The sequence below is a fragment of the Hypanus sabinus genome, chromosome 2 (assembly GCF_030144855.1).
Source record: "Hypanus sabinus isolate sHypSab1 chromosome 2, sHypSab1.hap1, whole genome shotgun sequence".
NCBI lineage: Eukaryota > Metazoa > Chordata > Chondrichthyes > Myliobatiformes > Dasyatidae > Hypanus > Hypanus sabinus.
Window position 1 is genome coordinate 86312382 of NC_082707.1, and position 12167 is coordinate 86324548.

Genomic DNA, 12167 nt, shown 5'->3' on the forward strand with positions numbered 1-12167 from the left:
AGCTGAAACGTCTCCACCCAAGCAAGGCTGCAGGTCTGGATGGTGTCAGCCCCAGGGTGCTCAAAGCCTGTACCCCCCAGCTATGTGAAGTCCTTCACCATGTCTTCAACCTGAGCCCGAGTCTCCAGAGGGTTCCTGTGCTGTGGAAGATGTCCTGCCTCGTCCCTGTGCCGAAGACGCCGCGCCCCAGTGGCTCCAATGACTACAGACCGGTGGCATTGACCTCCCGAAGACCTCATGAAGACCCTGGAGGGACTTGTTCTTACCCAATTTCCCTCGGGATCAATAAAGTATGTCTGTCTGTAAGGTGATCAGAATTGCATACAATACTCCAAATAAGGCCTCACCAATGTCTTAAACAAATAACATAGCAACCCATCTCCTTTACTCAGTGCTTTGATTTATGAAGGCCAATGTGTCAAAATCTCTTTATGATTGTATCTACCTGTGATGCCACTTGTATGGAATTATGGATCTGTACTACCAGATTCCTCTGTTCTACTGCACCCCTGCACATGTACTGCGGCACAGTGGAAAACGTGCAAGCTGTCTATACTTCATTACAGTGAGGTACTGCATTATAGTCAAAGAGTAAGATGCAAAGCCACGATGAGGTAGTTTGTGAGGTCGAGTCCCATCTTATCCAGGAGTCAGGCCGGTAGATTACCCCTGGAGGTAGGAAGGTCGCCAGACCTGTGAGTAGATTTGAAAGAACGTTATTAGTGATTCTTTTAGATTTAAGAGTAGAGTGAAGTAATGAGTAGATCAGCAGCATGCAGCCCACAACAAGTTGCTATGCTCAGATGTGCTCTTGCTTTGCCTGTAATGTGCTGAAATGTCTCTGGCAGTTTTGCAGGAGTGTTTTCAAACCATGCTTAACAGGTGGAATTATTAGAGAAGATGGTCAGGGATATATTTTAAGGGGCATCTTAAAGGGGGAGGTTGTGGTAGGAAATGATAGGAAATTCCTGGATCTTGGCCTAAATAGCTAAGATCATGAGAGAGATGAAAACCGAGGTAGGGTGGTGGTGTTCAAGCGGTCGGAATTGGAGGAGGTGGCATGGGACATAGAGCTGCTCAAGAGCAGGGCCAGGAACGATTTGAAATCACAAACTTTAAAATGGCAATATTGTGGGATGTGCAGCCATTGTTGGTTAGCAAGCATCATTAAATTGATGTATTATTGTACAGTGAAAAGCTTCATTTTGTATGTCGTTCATACAGATCTTTGCATCACATCAGTAGACTGAGGTACTACAAAGAAAAAGCAATACAAAATGTAGAATATAGTGCTAGTTACAGCGAGGGGGTGGAACAGGCAGATTGTGCAAAGCTATGATGAGTCAAGAGCCCATGTTAGGGAAACCATTCAATAGTTTTATAACAGTGGTCTAGAGTCTATTCTTGAGCATGGTGATAATGTGTTTCCAGGCTCCCGATGGGATGGGGGAGAACAAAGAATGTTTGGGATGGGTTGGTTGTTTTACTGAGGTTATATATATATATCAACAAATTGGGGCCATTCTGGATTTTCTTGGCCATGGTGTCTACGTGGTTGGACCAGGACAAGTTATTGGTGATGTTTTTACCTAGAAACTTGAAACTTGTCACCACGTGCAAGTTGGCATTGTAAAATACAGACAGCTGAACTTCGGGCTGAGCATCAGTTTATGAAGAGTGGAAAATGGGAGGAGAGGTATGGACTCTAGTGATAAAAGCTGACTGGAGTAATCTTGCAGCAGATCTTTCAACCCTTGGCCCATCCAATCATTGGTAACGTATTGGGAGGTGAAAAGGTCACAGTTGTGTGCTGTTCCCTGATGGAGTCAGTGATTTATCCTTAGGAGCTGCAGAAGAGTTATATGATAAGGCGCTGACTAGCTGATATGGTCATCCGTTGTTTTAACCTTCCTGTCCTGGTACTGTATCAACTGGCCAATCCTTCTCTGAGTAGAGCATCCACAAAGTGCCCCATCAGACTCTGCGGCATCTTTTAACATAAAAGAACGTTGATGGATGGAGGAGCTCAGAACAAAGCAGAGAGCAACTGGGCATCTGCAGTCTCCCTGAGTGCTGGCGCCATCAGTGTATCTCCTTTATCAATGATACTTTTGGAGTGTTGGAGAAACTAAAGGAGGTTTGAGGAGAATTAAGATCAATGTTTCCTTCCTTTCTGAACTTTTTGGAAGAGGGAAATAAAGAAGATGAGAAAAGGGATGAAAAGCAAGTTAAATGTATCATATGCTGGAAATACTTTGTGGAGAAATAATTAACCCTTTAGGTCAAAAACTGCTGACTGTTTCATTCTTCACATGTTGCCCGACCTGAGTATTTCCAGAGATCTACTTTTAATTTCAATTTATAGCATCTGTATAGTTTTGCATTTCACCGTAATTATATTTTTAAACTATCTATGAATAAAGTACATTTGAAGAAATGAGATGCCATAAAATAGTTTAAATTTGGGCCAGAGGAGCTGATTGCCATTGCTTTAACATACAGCTCAAAACAAAAAGTGCCTGCACTCCTTGTTCCTTTTCCTTATTCAACTTTTTAGTGGACAATTAATATGCAAGTTTTCAAAATAATGGAAGGGCATGAATAAAGTTCCAGAAATTGGCAAAGCTTGGTGTATCTCATGTTTGGATTTGCTGCAAAATTTTCACGTTGTTTCAAGTTATGTGTCATTAACCTTCAGTTCTTTTCCAGAAAGATTATGATTATCTTTGTATCCCATGGGATTGCATTAAGAAACAGTTAGGACACAGTGACCTATTTTTTTTTTCAGGTGAAGTTACTTTGGCAGTTAATAGGATTAACAAGTGCAGGAAGTGGCTGGCAGTTGGCTGAGTGTCCAGTTTGGGCTTTGAAGTGATCAAAGATGGGCGTAGAAGAGTTGACGAACTTGTGATGTGGAGTTGTACATGGGAGTTTAAAGATTATTTCAAGGTCACTTTTTTCTTTCTCTCTTTAAGAAAAGTGTCAGGATACACTGGCATCCAGAAAACAAATACTTGAGATACCTGAGGTAACTGGTATCTGTGGAGCCCATGTATTGCCTTGTCAGTGGAGCGATAGGGATGGTGCTGTATTTGGAAGAAAGCTTTAAATATCACTTCTGAAATGACTCAAGATCTCAAAGGAACTGATTTGTGTTTCCTTTCCAATGTACCATCTCCCTGACCCAATGACCAGCCAGCTTACTCACAACGAGCAGCCACCTAAAACTATAAGTTGTGCACCTATCAGTGTTTCCTGACCCATTTAACTAACAAAGCAACAAACACACAATGCTGGAGGAGCTGAGCAGGCTGGGCAGCTCAAATGGAAAAGAGTAGCAGTCAATGTTTCGGGCTAAGACCCGGTCCCGATGAAGGGTCTCGACCTGAAATGTTGACTGTTCACTCTTTTCTATAGAATTTTGTGTACTACTTTGATTTCCAGCATATGCAGATTTTCTTGTTTGTGCCATTAACATAGAAACTTGGCAGCAGGAGCTGCGTACCCTTGGTGATATGTGAACTGTTCCAAAGCTCAACCGTGAAAATTGTATAGTCAGCTCTCTGATCGATAGGTCTAATTTAAGACTTTTCAAAAAACATTGCACGTTCTGAATTGTATGAAGGAAATAATAAACAGTAGGCCTCTAGGACAAGGAGAGCTGATTGATAGCTAATTTTGCTATTTTGATCATGTAGCTTTCTATCATTTTCTGCTTTTTTTAAAAAGATTGAAAATATTTGAGTGACGAGGTTCAGATGCTCACAGGACCGTCACTAGCCCGTGGCTCTTCCACTGAATGCAGGGTGTTAACTCCTGCCTACTCCACTCGCTACCGTGTTTCAAAGCCTCTGTGCAGAAGGAAGCAGGGTTGAAGAAGGTGGAAGTGGTGACCTTGAGAAATGCAAACTGGACCAACAATTTGCAGACATAATCTCAAAATTATCTCATCTGCCCTGCTGTGGTAGGAAGGGAATTAATGGGATATTAATAATGTGACAGCTCTGAACCTATGAGGCTCCGTCTGCCGACTCAGAATGATAAATATTTCAGAGGGAGATTGGTCCAGACCCTGTTATCCCTCAGCCCCATGCTGCTGATTCAGATTATCTGGTGGTATTCTTTTTCTTAATATTTTTATTTTTGCACTACTTATTTAACTGTTTAAATGTTTAACTTAATTGACATGTATATATGTGTTTGTGTCTGTATATATGTATGTGTACATTAATTCAGTTTTTCTGTCTATTATAATGCATAGCAAAGTACTGCGGCCGCAAAGACAAGAAGTTTCACAACATTTACCGGTGATATCAAACCTGATTCTGATTCTCACCTAATACGTTGAGGGAAATTTGTGTGATTGTCCAAGTAATAGTGGCCTTGCTTCACGGTGATTTACTGTCAGCATTTTTTTTGTGTGAAAGGCACTGTGGAATTGCTACAAACTACTGCTCTTCATTTCCTTAACTATTTCTGATTTATTCAAAGGAGCCAGTGGTGAAGACAAAGTTATCACCATCATCGAATTCCTCGGCAGTGTTCCAGACCCGCTCCCGCGTGCTGAACATATAAACCCAGTCACAGCTTCCCCTTTAGAGGAACTGGTCCCAGTGCTGATGCCATCAAAGACTAAAGGCAGCTGCATTAAATCTGCCAAAACAAACTATGCAACATAAGCTCCAAAACAGAGGGCTGCTGGCATTTGAAGGGACCCTTGCCAGGATGGTTGTCTCCAGTTGCCTGATAAATATTTGTTATTGTACAGTAACTGATTAGGATTTGAGTGAATCCTATTTAATGTACGTATGTCTCATCTGCATGTTGTGTAAGGATAGCCTGGCTGATTGCACACTGAAGGACTTGGACAACAAGCGGTAGATCAGCCAATAAAAGTTGAGAGAAAATTGCCATCTCTGTGAGTTTTTCTACCATTGCTGCTGAACCCACTGCAAAGAGCTTCTTAACAGGAGGGAGAATGATTCATTTTGTCATTCATTAACTGAAGCAAAACACACCCACAGTTTTAACAGATTTATCCCCAATATCTTCACAAAAAGGACTGCAGTGGCTCATCCAAGATCTTTCCGAAACCAATTAAGAATAGGTAATAGTTACTCACCTTGTTCATGGGGCTCTCATCCTGTAATTATAGAACTACTGAGGGACGAGGAAGTCCAGGCTGGTTTGAGAAGAACAGTCTGTTCAGTCCAACTCTAATGTTCTTTTCCCTGAGCTCTGGAAGTGCTGGAAGTCCATGTGTCTAGTTTACTGTTGAAAGCAGTGAGATTTTGGAGGATGGTCGTCCATACTGGTTGTTGACTCCACCTTTACACACAGTTGAGTTCTCGACCATAACCGTGCTCTGCAAAATAAAAATATTTCTTGCATCCCCATGTTTCCTTTGCCCTTGTTGGTCCTTGAATTACCGGCTGGGGAGACCAGCTTTGTGCTGTGTAATCTGATAACAGCACAGCTCTGCTAGACTTCCTCTCAACCCCCCAATGCTCCGAGCACAACCCCAACTTCTCCAGTCTAATCTTCCAAGTGAAACTATTTGGCCCTGGAAATCTCTTCTGCATCCTCTCTTGGCCATAAACGTGGAACAGTACAGTACGGACCCTTCAGCCCACTATGTTGTACCAAGCTTTAAAACTACTTCAAGATCAATCTAACCTTTCCCTCTCATTTCACCCTCCATTTATGTGCCTATTTAAGAGCCTCTTAAATGTCTAATGTATTTTCCTCCATCACCATCCCTTGCAGTGCATTCCATGCACTTTTTTAAAAAAAACATCCTGCCTTTGACCGCTTATATTTTCCTCTAATCACCTTAAAGTATGCCCTCTTGTATAACTATAGCCACCCTGGGGAGAAGGCACTGGCTGTCCACTACAAGTCTCCTTTCATCCCCCTACACTCCAAAGTGAAAAACTGTAGCTTGCTCAATCTGTCCTAATAATACATGCCCTCTAAATGAGGCCATATTGTGGTAAATTCTGCACCTTTTCCAAAGTCTCCACATACTGATATAACTAGAACTGAACGCAATATTCCGAGTGTGGTGAACCAGACTTTTAAAGACCCGCGATATTATCCATGTTACTTCAACTCGATCCCTCATCTAAAGAAGGGCAACAGTCCATATGTCTTCTCAACCACACTATCAACGTACGTGGCAACGGTGAGATATCTAAGGACATGGACCTCACGATCCCTCTTCTTCCACATTCTCAGCATTTTGGATATTTTCCTACCAGCTGGCCTAACATTGTGTTCAAGGAGGGTGCTTAAAAAGGTGGTGCAAGGTAAGGCAAAGTGTTTGTGTGTGTGTGTGTGTGTTGTCCTGCCAGCATGGAGACACAAAATGTAAAAGGGTGGCAAGCTCTAGTTGATGTGCTCATTTTGAAGAAGATTATATGAGGTCACAGTGTTGATCTTGAGGTCTAAACTTTGACAAGGAAGGTTTCGGCAAGAAGGTTGAGCAGTAACATCAAGGTAAGATCTTTTAAACCCAGTAAAAACTACAGGGGCAGAAATGGCAGTCAACAGTGTGGTATGCCCCTGTGAAAGGTGGAAGATTAGGCAGAAGTCAAATGTCCCTGATGACTTTTTGTGTGAAATGTGTCCAGCTACAGCTACTCTCAGACTGCTTGGATGAGTTGGAGAGGCAAATGGTCACTCAGGTGCATAGAGGATGCCTCAACAACTATCGCCCAGTTGCACTCACATCTACTGCGATGAAGTGCTTTGAGCGAGTGGTCACGACCAGAATGAACTGCTGCCTAAAGCAAGGACCTGCCCCCGCTGCAGTTTACCTATCGCAACAGTAGGCCTACAGCAGATGCGATCTCACTGGCTCTCCACCCAGCCTTGGATGACCTGGACAATAGCAATACCTATGTCAGACTGCTAGTTATTGATTACACTTCAGCATTCAACATCTTTATGTCGTCAGTACTAATTTACAAGCTCCAAAACCTGGGCCTCTTGTACTTTCCTCTCCAACTAGATCCTTGATCTCCTCATTGGAAGACCACAGTCGGTGTGGATTGGAAATAATATCTTGTCCTTGCTGACAATCAACACTGGTGCACCTTAGGCCCACTACTCTACCCTCTTTCCATGTGTGGCTGCGTAACCAGGCACAGCTCAATCACCAAATATAAACCTGCTGATGACACAAATATTGGCCGAATTTCAGATGGTGACAAGGAGACGTACAGGATTGAGATGGATCCGTTGGTTTAGCGTGTTGCCACAAAAACCTTGCACTCACCATCAGTAAGACCAAGGAATTGATTATGGACTTCAGGAAGGGGAAGTCAAGGGAACACACCCAAGTCCTCATCGAGGGATCAGCAGTGGAAAGGGTGAGCAGTTTCAAGTTCTTGGGTGTCAACATCTCTGAAGACCATTCCTGGGTCCAACACAGTAATGCAATTACAAAGAAGGCATGACAAAGGCTATATTTCATTAAGAGTTTGAGGACATTGGGATGTCACCGAAGACTTTTATCAAATTTCTACAAATGTAATGCGGAGAGCATTCTAACTGTTTGAATCACTGTCTGGTAAGGGGGGGAGGGGGGAACCACTACACAGGATCAGAAAATATGCAGGGAGATGCAAACCCAGCCAGCTCCATCCTGAGCATCGAGGACATCTTCAAAAGGTGATACCTCAAAGGTTTATGGTTGAAGATTGTTTAATGTCATTTCCTGCACACAAGTGTAAAGGAGAACAAAATAATTGTTATTCCAGATCTGATGTAGCACAAAAAAACAAAAGATAAAGAACACAATAATAATGATGAAAAAACACAAAGATGAAGAAACATAAAGATGAAAGATAGTTATATACATTGATTGTATGTCCATAAACTTTCATTAAGTGATGCTAGGCACAGGTGTGTCTACACATAAGGTGACTGAAAAGAAATAATGAAGTGGTGGTGGTTAGGAGTGTGGGGTGTTGGGTTAATGGATGGAGGTGTTGATCAGCCTTGTTGCATAAGGAATGGAACTGTTTTTGAGTCCAGTAGTTGTGGCATGGATGCTACGTAGCCTCCTCCTGATGGGAATTGGATGAGCAGCACATGAGCAGGGTGTGTGGGATCCTTCATGATGTTACTAGCCCTTTTCTGGCATCTTTCTGTATATATGTCCTTGATGGTGGGTAGACTGGTGCCAGTGATGCATTGGTCAGTTTTGACTACCTGTTGTAGAGCCTTCCTGTCCATCGCAGTACAGTGTCTGTACCAGGCAGTGATCCAGCTTGTTAGGATGCTCTCTATTGTGCATTAGAGGATGACATGAGTATTGATGTGCATAGTCCAACTCTCTTCAGCCACCTCAAAGTAGAGGTTTTGGTGAGCTTTCTTGTCTGTAGGATGTGTTCTGGGAGGTTGTGTGAGATGGGCACTCCCAGGAGTTTCAAACTGCTCAGTTTCCACCGCTGTGCTGCCGATGTAAAGGGGGCTGTGAATGGTGAGCATTCTCCTGAAGACGATAACCATTTCCTTTGTCTTGCTGACATTTAAAAAAAGAGATTATTTGCCTGGCACCAGGCCTCTAGCTCACCCATTTCCTCTCTGTAGGCCCTTTCATCATTGTTCACGATGAGCCCCACCACTGTTGTGTCAATGGTGAAACTGACAAAGTGAAAAAGGATGCAAAAAGGCTGCATTCATCATGAAGGACCCCATTACCCAGGACATGCCCTCTTCTCATTGCTACCATCAGGGAGGTGGTACAGGAGCCTGAAGGCACATAACTTCTTTATGAACAGCTTCTTCCCCTACACCACCAAATTTCTGAATGGACAATGAAACCACGTACACAACCTCACTACTTTTGTTGTTGCTGTCTTTTGGAACTACATACTTAATTCAGTTATATATTCAAAGTACATTTATTATCCATAAGACATTACAGAATCAGGCCATTTGGCCCATTGAGTCTGCTTGGTCTTTTCATGGCTGGTCCCGTTTTTTCCCCCCTCAACACCATTCTTGTAACCTTTGAAGCCCTGACTAATCAAAAACCTATCAGCCTTCGCCTTAAATACATTCAGTGACCTGCCCTCCGTGGCCACCTATGCAACTGAATTTCACGGATTCACCACCCTTTGGCTAAAGAAATTTCTCCTCATCTCTGCTCTAAAGGGAGGTCCCCCTATTTTGTGGCTGTACCCTCTGGTCCTAGACTCCCCCACCAAAGGATACATCCTCTTTGTGCCCACTCCATCTAGGCCTTTCAAAATTCAATAAGTTTCAATTAGTTCTCTTCTCTGCCCCACCCCTACCCCCATTCTTCTAAAATCCAGCAAGTATAGGCCCAGAGCCTTCAATTGCTGCTCAAATGATGACCCTTTCACTCCTGGAATAATTATCATGAGCCATCTCTGAACCTGTTCCAATGTCAGCTCATCTTTTCTTAAACAAGGGACTTACGGTCACTCCTAACGAAGCCTCATCAGTGCCTCATACAGCCTCAGCATTGCATCCTTGCTTTTATATTCTACTTCTCCTGAAGTGAATTAGAAGCACATTGTAGTCACCTTTTTCACCAGCGATTCAACCTGCAAATTAACCTCCAGGGAATCCTGCATGTGGACTCTCAAATCCTTTTTGCATTCATTTCCATAGATGCTGCCTGAAAATGTTGAGTTCCTCCAGCATTTTGTGTTACGTTTTTATTCGTTCTACCTCTCCAGCATAGTTTTCCAGTGGTCCAATATCCACTTGCCTCTTTTTTTCACACTTTACATATCTGAAGAAACTTCTGGTATCCTCTTTAATATTACTGGCTTGCTTACCTTTGTATTCCATCCTTTGCCTCTTTTTGACGTTTTTAGTTGCCTTCCATTGTTTTTTTTTTAAAGTTTCCCAATCTTCTTAATTCTCACTTTTTTTTTGCTCTACTATATGCCCTCCCTTTTGCTTTTGTTAGATTTGACTTCACTTGTCAGCTATGGTTGTGTCATCCTGCATTTAGAAGACTTCCTCTTCTTTGGGATGTATCTGTTCTATGCCTTCCAAATTGTTCCCAGAAACTCCAACCATTGCTGCTCTACCATCATCCCTGCTAGTGTCCCCTTCCAATCAACTTTGGCCAGCTCCTCTCTCATGCCTCTGTTATTCCATTTAGTCCACTGTAATACTAACACTTTAGCTTCTCCCTCTCAAATTGCAGGGTGAATTCTATCATATTATGATCACTGCCTCCTGGGTGTTCCATTACCTTAAGTTCCCTCATCAGATCTGCTTCACTACACAATACCTAATCCAGAATTGCTGATCCCCTGGGGGGCTCAACCACAAGATGCTCCAAAAAGCCATCTAGGAGGCATTCTACAAATTCTCTCTGTTGGAATCCAGCTGCAAATTGAAGTTCCCCATGATTAACACAACATTGCCTTTTTGACATGCTTTTTCTATCTTCCACTGTAAGTTTTAGACCATATCCTGGCTACTGTTCAGAGGCCTGTAAATAACTTCTATCAGAGTATTTAACTCCTTATCAAAGTATATATGCAGTACACCACTCTGAGATCCATCTTCCCACAGACAACTACAAAACAAAGAAACACCATGGAACCTATTCAAAGAGAACATCAAGCAATTAACCCACGAAAATAAATCATGCAAACAGCAAAATCCAGTGAATATCACAATAATAAACATCAAACTGCAGAGTCCTTGCAACAGTCCAAGGAAGTCGGTGTAGTTCAGTTACATTTAGTGCTGTGTTGTTCATTGACTGCAGGCCACAGAGCCAGTCTGCCCTGATTAAAATCGCGCACAATGCACTTTATTTTAAAAAAAAAGAAACACATTGATAGGTTCTTAATTAGTCAGAGTGGGAAAGGTTATGGGGAGAAGGCAAGAGAATGGGTTTGAGATCAAATGGTGGAGAGGACTCGATGAGCTGAATGGCCTAATTCTGCTCTGACATCTTGTGGTCTTATTTCACGTGAACTGCAGAGTTGTCTTTAAAAACAAAACAAGTCCAATCCACAAACTACACCGATCAAACCTTGCCCAAGACCCAAGTCACCTGCACCTTCCTTCAGTAGCAGAGGGAGACAGGTCAAGTGCAGGCAGAAGCTGCTGAACACCCACTCCCCTTCCAATCTCATCCTCGCTGATTTCAATCTTGCTCAACGCTTCAATTGGCAAGACAGTTGAAAACTGGGGCTGACCAGGGGTTTGCACTCTGCCATTAAGCTGGACCCTCCTTTCTCAACTTCGCTCTCACCCGTGCCGGATTCCCTCGGAGACAGCAAAAGCACCAGATCACTCAGCTGGCCCAAAAACACACTGTCAAAATGTAAATTATAGGTTTCAATCATGCACAAATTAGTAATAGAAGTATATTTAGAAGGGGAGCATAAAGTAATTCTGTGAGTTGTCTGCAGGATATCACCACTGGCTGCAGGTGCCATGTATATTTTCTCATTGTAACTTGTAGATTTCTTTTTAGTATTTTATATTGCTGCAGAGCAACACCTTTCACGACATATACCAAAGATATTAAACCCGATTCTGAAAGTTTTATCGACAGGACAGGCAAGCTCAGCCGGGGGTAAATTGGTGACTGCACTAAGGGCAAATAGTGAAGGATTTGCTGTGCTTATTCCCCTCTCTACAGGTAATCTGCTCGAGATGCTGTTGGGAGCATAGTCTCTGAGGAACGCAGCAGCAGCCAACTTAGTGGAATAATGAGTGGCTCTGCTCAACAACTGGGAACGATGAAGTCTTGTGATAAGAATCTTCATAGTCAGGGACAGGCAGGCATTTATATTACCTGGTGCCAGGGTCGGGGTTCCGTCTGAGCTGCTACAGAACGTTTTAAAAGGGGAGGGTGAGCAACTGGAGTTTGTGATTCATATTGATATTTATAAAAATGAGAAAATCTGCAGATGCTGGAAATCCAAGCAACATGCACAAAATGCTGCAGGAACTCAGCAGGCCAGGCAGCATCAATGGGGAGAAAAGGTACTGTTGACATTTTGGGTCAAGGTCCTTAATCAGTACTGCTGAGTTCCTCCAGCACGTTGTGTGTGTTCCTTGATATTTAAACCTAGGTGAGAAGAGAGATTGGGCCCTGCAATGGGGATTTGGATAGAAATCTCGTGGGTGGTAATATCAAGATTAGTCCTTGT